The following is a 7,635-nucleotide window of genomic DNA, read 5'->3' on the forward strand; positions in this document are numbered from 1 at the left end:
TACAAGAATCACTACAAGAAAAAAGGTCTATTGCCACGCTTTTTTTGTCATGCTTTAAAAGCGTGGCCAAAAGTGGTCAACGACCACGTTTTTATGAGGGTGGCGATTGAATAGAGATTCAGCCACGATTTTTCTCACTACGCTTCAAAAGCGTGGCAAAAAGGGTCAATGGCCACGCTTTTGAAAAGGTGGCAACTGATTAGAGATACGGCCACGTTTTTTTGCCACGCTTCAAAAGCGTGGCCATAGAGAGAAACGTGGACGTTTTAAAAGCGTGGCAACAGAGTTTCATTACAGTAGCGTTTATAAAACGTGGCCATATCCTGGTACTCTTTTGGCACGCTTTAAAAGCGTGGCCAAAAGGTTTAAAAAAAAAAATAATAACCCCAATCCCAATGACCCCTGCATCCAATTAACCAACCCTAAAACTTGGCCAAAAGCTTCGCGAGGCTCTCTCACTCTCCACTCTTACCGTCATTCTCGTCTATGCCATTTCTTCAGTACTTCACCCAGAAAGAAAAACAAGATACTACTAATAATAAAACCCTAAATCCCCGAATCCAATTCAACAAAACCCTAATTTACCCCTCCGATTCTCGCATCTCCATGGTGTGAAGTGCGAACCGTGGCGTATTCAATTGCTCCCTCAATCAACGATTTGAAGAATGTCACAAAACGACCGCCCGGAGGCGCCGTCCCCGGCGACAGCCGCAAACGGCTCCGCGGCGGCGAAGGAGGAGAATCCAGCTGCGAGGGCGTTGGTTTCTTAGAGCAAGGCTGAGGCTGAATCTGAACAAGGAGCACAAAGCGGAGGAGTACGAAGACTTGCAATTGATGTACTGCCCAGCGGTTTTCACCGCGCTGGAGAGGTACCTTCCGCCGAACATGCTCAATGCTCGTCGCGAACACAAGGTATATGCCCTTACGGCGCTTATGGCATCGTTTGGTAAGCAAATCCAACCCTTAAAGTTTGCGTTTTTGTGTTGATTTGTTCCTTTCCTTCCATAAAAAATTGGTCTTTCTTATTGGGTTCGGATGGAAATCGGAAAAATTAAAAATCTGATCTTTTCTTTCCATTCCTGTGTCACGGGGTTTTGTTAATGTGAATGGAATATGTATGTAGTTCCGCTCTAAATTCGGAGACGAATGAGCATGTTGCCATTAAGAAGATTGCCAATGCATTTGACAACAAGATTGACGCCAAGAGGACCCTCGGTGAAATCAAGCTGCTTCGTCACATGGATCATGAAAACGTGAGTGAATGATAGTTTTATTTTCATCTGTGAATTTACATGAATCCCCTTTATTGTTTGTTGTTTGGTGTGGGTGTGTATGTTTCGGGTTTGAGATTCAGCTAAGATTTGCTTGTCGATTAGATCTTGCTTAATGTGTTCTGGACTTGATGCTTTGAATTTTTCACTTGTTGAAGCCATTCACAGATCAACTTTTCTTACTGGATGTGTAACTAAAGATGAAAGATCCAATTGGTTTATACATCATCATTTTCACGGCTGGTAGTTAGATTACTAGTAGTAGAATCATTGATGACCATGTTTTCGCAAAAATGACTGCTAGTTAGTTATAATAACTCTTAATGGGTAATGGCTACAAGTAAACGACAGAATTTTATCCAAATTGGTTGATTCGGGTTCTTGTTTAATATCCTGTAGTTATCATTGAACAGCTTAGAGTTTTATCCTCAAAGATGGTGTCGTTACTTTCCATAACTACCCTGTCTTAATGAATGTACACAAGCGTTTCTCATTTAATCTAGTGTAACTAAGCACAAGTTTGGTGCTCCCTTTTCAAAATATAAGATTGCTTTCAATATTTAGTTTACTCTGAAATTAATTGATGCTTTGTGAATTGGTGTTGCAGTTGTCAGTGTTGGAGCAGCACTTTTCTTGTTCCAGCAGTTTGCCGCATCAATGGAAGATTTGGAACCCTTACGGCTGTTCCAATACACCATATGGTTAGTCTTATGAGATCTCTTCTTACAAGCTTTTATAGTGTGTGATCAATTAGTCTTTTCACAATTCCATCACTAGAAAACCACTCTTCCTTAAAATTCAATTGATAAGTAGGTTTAAAGATATTTTTCTTTAAGATATTTTTCTGTTTTTTTTTTTTTGGTTATTCTTTTAATTTGCTTCTATTTCATTTACCCAGGATATTTATTCGTTGCAATCCTGAGGCTTATAGATCGGCCTGAAGCTTTTGTTTCCGGAATTTTTTAAAAAATTTTGTTTTTCCTGGCAATCAGGTTAGATTTTTCACCTTCTGGATGTTTCTTCTTTTTTTTCTTTTCGTTTTTGTTTTATATTATATCACCTTTTTTAAGGAATCTAAGTTTGTGCTGGGTGAATTTCGGAAACACTAATCTGTACATGCAAATTTGTAGAAAGGGTAGAGATTTAGGGCCGTGTTCTGACGTGTTGGCAAAATTTGCAATTAATTTTATTAAATTTTCGGTGTTTTTTGAATTGCGAGATATGTCCCCTGATTGCTACTACTATGATTAATACTTTAATGCTTTTTGGGCCTGGTTATTGTTTTATGCTGTCTTTAAGGAATTTTGTCAAACTGAACTTTTTTTTCCTTTTGATTCTTCCATCTCCTCCTTTCTTTTTATCTTTTCGTCAACCTTCCTTCCTTTCTTGTTGAATAAGAGGAGATAGATTGATGTAGTTTTTTTATTTAGCAGATATGAATACTTTTCAAATGGTTTTGAATATCTTAAGTGATGGTTAAGTTCGAATCAGCTATAGATACTGTCATTTTAAATTTGCTTGATCTGGTAAATTTTGTGCTTGAATGTGTATTAAAGAGAGGTTTGAGATGACAATTCATATATCACATCACAGAAAAACGTTTCATTTTTATCAACTCATGATTAATTATTAAATGGGTCAACATCCTTAAGCTTGCTTTGTTATATGCTTTATATGCTTATTAAAATGGAGTTCTGTAAAATTATTTAATTTCTTTATTTTTTTGGTTTGATTAGGACTCGAGGTTATTAAAAATGAAGATTTTGTTCCATGCTTTTTCTTTGTTTATTACTGAAATGAAAGTTTCTTTCTTCTGGTGTTAAATGACCCAAAATGAATAAGTTCTTTTCAGCTGGGAGGCAAAATTCTAATAAGTTCTTTTCCTTCTCTTTCAGAAGTCCTCGGAGATTTATTTTTTCAGGCTTTAAAACTTTTCAGGATAAGCTGGATGAGTTAGCACACAAGGTATTAACTGATTATCAAGCTGCTGCAGTGACTCTCTTAGCACTATTATCAACTGCACCTGGTGATGTGAGTATTACTTATCATGCTTGCTTGCTTGTTGCATTTTGTTCATCTATTGGCTAAGCTTGATTTTAGAAGAAATTATTTATTAGTTACATACACTTAATGGTAAAATTGTGTTTCTGCCTTTGCCACTATTTGTTTTTCGATTTTATAAATTGTAATTTTTGTTACAATTCTATTTACAGTCAATCATTCATAACTTTAGAAGAGAGATAAATTGAAATCCTTTAAAAATATTTGAGGTAAAATTAAAACTTTCGTCAAATACTGAGGACATTTAATACGGTTTTGCTTGTTTCCTTTTCTTTTATTATTTAATCTTCTTTTGAAGTTTTTTTACAAGATAACACGCGTTGGTTTGAGACTGAGTGATAGGCTAAAAGAAGAAGTGAAATTTGTGATTTTAACCACCTTGTTCAGTTTTTGCTGAAGTTGGCAGCTGAGTTGTTAGAGCTGTTAGTTAGTTATTTAACTAACCTGCTGATCATCAGTGTAAAGTCTAACATGTAATTAGTGTGATTTTGCCGTTATCTTTTAATCAATGAGAACCAATCAGTGATGCTATTTTACAAATGCTATGTTTACAGAATAGGAAAATGAAGCAGTTGATGTGCTTAAGATCTATATATGATCTTTCTTGCTTGCTTAGAGGATGAAGTTGATTTCCTCACAGCTCAATCAGAGCAAGACCAACAGAAAAGGAATAATGTCAAATTCTGGCATGTTTTTCGATCAAAGGAAATCAGATTGGCTTTCCTTGTTGGAAGAGGACTTCTGGTAATAATGCTTGTTTCCTTTTCTTTTATTCTTTAATCTTCACACATGTTTTGGTTTGCGACTGAGTAATAGGCTAAAAGAAAATAAAGCTAGTGTTGCCTAGAATGGAAAGTGAAGCTTCAAAATAATTTATCAATTTTGTATCTGTTTTTGCCATCTTTTGCAGGTAAAAAAGTTCATAAATGTTTCCGAAACAATTATGTATGATCTAAGGGAAGGAAGTTTAAGAGGGCTAGAGGAAAGAGGAACATCAAAGGGCTTAGGATTTAAGTTGTATTGTTTCTGTATTTTTCTTCAGTTTTTACTTTTGAAATTTGAACTCGAGATTTATTTTGTATTTGAGTATTAGTTTTTTAATGTATAAAATAATTATAGCAAAAATTATGTCACTAATTATTATTTGATTTATCTTGTAATAAAAATTACATAATATATTTATAAGTTTAGTAATAAAAAAGAATTGAGAAATTTATATTTTGTATTGAAGGTAAAAATTAGAATTTTTTTTTTAAATTTTACAAGGCTATTGCCACGCCTTTAAAGCGTGGTCATATTTCCCATATGGTCACGCCTTTACGGCGTGGTCATATCTCCCACATACGGTGACGCTTATATCTCCCACATACGGCCACGCTTTAAAGGGTGGCTATTTGTAAAAAGCGTGGCAAAAGAAAAAGCGTGGCGATAGGTCACCAAAAGCATGGCGTAGAGCAACCGCCACGCTTGTAGACGCCATCCTTTCAAAAGCGTGGCAGTAGCTCAAAAAGCGTGGCGAAAAGTTATTGTTATCCTTTTTTCAGCTTTTAAAGCGTGGCAATAAAGCTGTTTTCTTGTAGTGATTAAATCTTCACTTAATAAATTATAATTTATGTGTAAAATTAAAATAAAGAATAAATTACCATCTGTACCCATCAAAGATACAGACGCTAACAAATGTACCTATATAAGAATAAAACGACAATAGTAACCACGGAAGATGGCTTCCGTGTGCTAAGAGTACCCTAACGGACCAATTACGTAATCAACGTCTGGGTATTCTTGGCATACGGAGGCCATCTTCCGTAGTTACAATTATCGTTCTATTTTTATATAGATACATTTGTCAATATCTGTATCTTTTATGGGTACAAATAGTAATTTATTCTAAAATAAAAATAAACTGATAATACATGACAATTTTAATTGATGAATGACAATAACTAACTTCTTCAAATAATAATGGATAAATATTCACATAAAAACTTCAATTATAAGTATAAAAAAATACACTTGTAAAAAAAATGACATTTACCATTCTTATTTTAAATGTGTTTAAACAACACAATTGGGTTTCGTTATTAAATATTTACATGACAATATAATTGTGTAATGAGTGAGTGAAAATAATCTATTAACCAAACCAATATATACAAATAAAAAGGACCAAACCAATCTATTTTTTTTCTGGTTCATGCAATCAATCTCTTCATTAAATTCAAAGCCTATGGAATATAATTTATGTTAGTCTAAAACGGCCTTTTCGGCCTTTTTATAAAATAAAAACCCACTAAGACTCGATAATTTATTAACCACATTCATTTAGCACTCTAAACCAATAATAAATTTTCTAGTTGGAAAAATTACTAAAAGTACTCATGAAGTTTATGAATGATGACAAAAATATGTATAAATTAAGAAAATTAACGATGTACTCATAAAAAATGGGTTTTGTATGACAAAAGTATATATCCAAACCCTAATTTTTTGTTGATTTTTAATAAAATTTTCAAACTATCCCCACCTTCAACCTCAACTCCACCGCCACAAATCCCTCATTTTCTACTCAGCTCCATCGGTCTTTCTCTGGCCTTCCCCATCGCACTCAAATCCCTCCTTCTCATAGCCTTCCCCATCGCACTCACAGCCTTCATTTTCTACTCCCGGTCCATCGTTCCCCTACTCTTCTTAGGCTACCTCGGAGACCTCTAGCTCATCGTAGAGTATCTCCCACCCTCTCACGCAAGCCTCCCTCGCTGGCACCCTCTTCTGCATCGGCATTGCCGGTGTTGCCGCTACCTCCGCCGACTCCAACCTCTTCAACCTCCTCTTTTGTCTCGGTGACAAAGCGAAAGCAATCGGAGGTCTCCTCGATGGCAGCATCAGCATCGGACCGAACATGAGCTCCAAGACGCGGCTGAAGGCATGCGGCAGGCGACGAAGCTTGCGGCTACGCTTTTCGGGACAGACGAAATGAACCTTTATGGTAGGAGCTTTGGACAGTAATGCAACAGAGGATTGCATCACCAAGATTAACAATAGAATCAACCAATAATGATGAAGAATCAGAGAAAGAACCATAAAGGAACAGTTTAATCGTTTCAGTTATTTTTTTTCTTTTTTCTTTTCTTAATCTGGGAGCTTTGTTTGTGTGAAAGGATGTAGTGAAAAAATAAAAAAGAGCTCACTATACCAGATTTTTCTGTTAGGAATTGATTGAGGTGTTTTACCACCATGACCACCATTGATTTCAACCCGGTTTGTTGTAGGAGTAGTTTCGGACTCCATGGCAAGAGTTTTAAAGGTTTAGGTTGGGTTATAGAAGGTTAGAAAAGTGAATTGATGTTGAGAGTGAGAGTAGTTTGGGAATTTTATTAAAAAATCAACAAAAAATTAGAGTTTGAATATTTTTGTCATACGAAATACATCTTCCATGGGTACAGTATTAATTTTCTTAGTTTATGAGTACTTTTGTCAGCATTCGTAAATTTCATGGGTATTTTTGGTAGTTTTTACTTACTAGTTCAAACCAAGTTGGGTTGGTCTAGTGGTTAGCTTACTAGTCCGCTTAAACAAGTGTCAAGGGTTCGAATCCCGTCTTGTGCATGCAGCAACCCATTAACCTGCGGCAAACCATTAAACGGAGCTCAGTACCGTGACGGATTAGTCCTTGACTTATTGGGTTGGGGGATATTATGAAAAACCAAAAAAAATTACTAGTTCAACTGGACCGCCTTGTACCAGTTTGTAATTACATTAAATCACAAGTCACATGTTGATAATAGACATCCTATGTACGGAAGCAATTTGCACCACACAAATGGAATATTTTCATATGGACTTTAAAGGACCAGATTATACTTTTTTTCACCAAACACTTTTCCATCTATTTTACTCTGGTATAATGTATTTGTATATGTATAAAAAATTAATTCACAGACTCTTACTTGTATATCGTTTGATATTATTGATCTGCCAAATTAAGAGTTATAGATTAAAGGTCACCATAATATTCTAACTAATAATCGAATATGATCTAGATGTAATGAGTTCATTAGTTAGGGTGTTACACTACATCGGCCAACTTTCAGAGAAAATGAGGCTTTATAAGCCTTATGAGAAGAATGATGGAAAATGCGTTCTCGTGACTGGAGTGAAGGCCTTTCTTAGATGCTTCATGTGAAGTAGCGCGCATTGTGGACCTGTGCAGTTTTTCTCGCGAACTGCAAATCCGTCGGTTGTTGCATGGGTTTAACCACTGTTAACCGGTTTTCAACGGGTTAAAAGCAAAAATAGTCTTTGT

General features: G+C 35.6%; 1 long non-coding RNA gene across 3 annotated transcripts; it reads left to right on the top strand.

Moving 5' to 3' along the window:
• The first annotated feature begins 423 nt into the window (after positions 1–423).
• LOC107470489 (uncharacterized) lies at positions 424–4,805 on the top strand. 3 transcript variants are annotated; one of them, XR_002368881.2, is made up of 7 exons: positions 424–946; positions 1,124–1,253; positions 1,879–1,972; positions 2,170–2,263; positions 3,167–3,302; positions 3,887–4,076; positions 4,243–4,805. It is a non-coding gene; the product is annotated as an uncharacterized LOC107470489 (long non-coding RNA). The 3 variants fall into 3 exon arrangements; XR_008004154.1 differs by having other exon boundaries at positions 424–912; XR_008004155.1 differs by lacking the exon at positions 2,170–2,263.
• The last annotated feature ends 2,830 nt before the right edge of the window (positions 4,806–7,635 follow it).

The sequence above is a fragment of the Arachis duranensis genome, chromosome 10 (assembly GCF_000817695.3).
Source record: "Arachis duranensis cultivar V14167 chromosome 10, aradu.V14167.gnm2.J7QH, whole genome shotgun sequence".
Lineage (NCBI taxonomy): Eukaryota > Viridiplantae > Streptophyta > Magnoliopsida > Fabales > Fabaceae > Arachis > Arachis duranensis.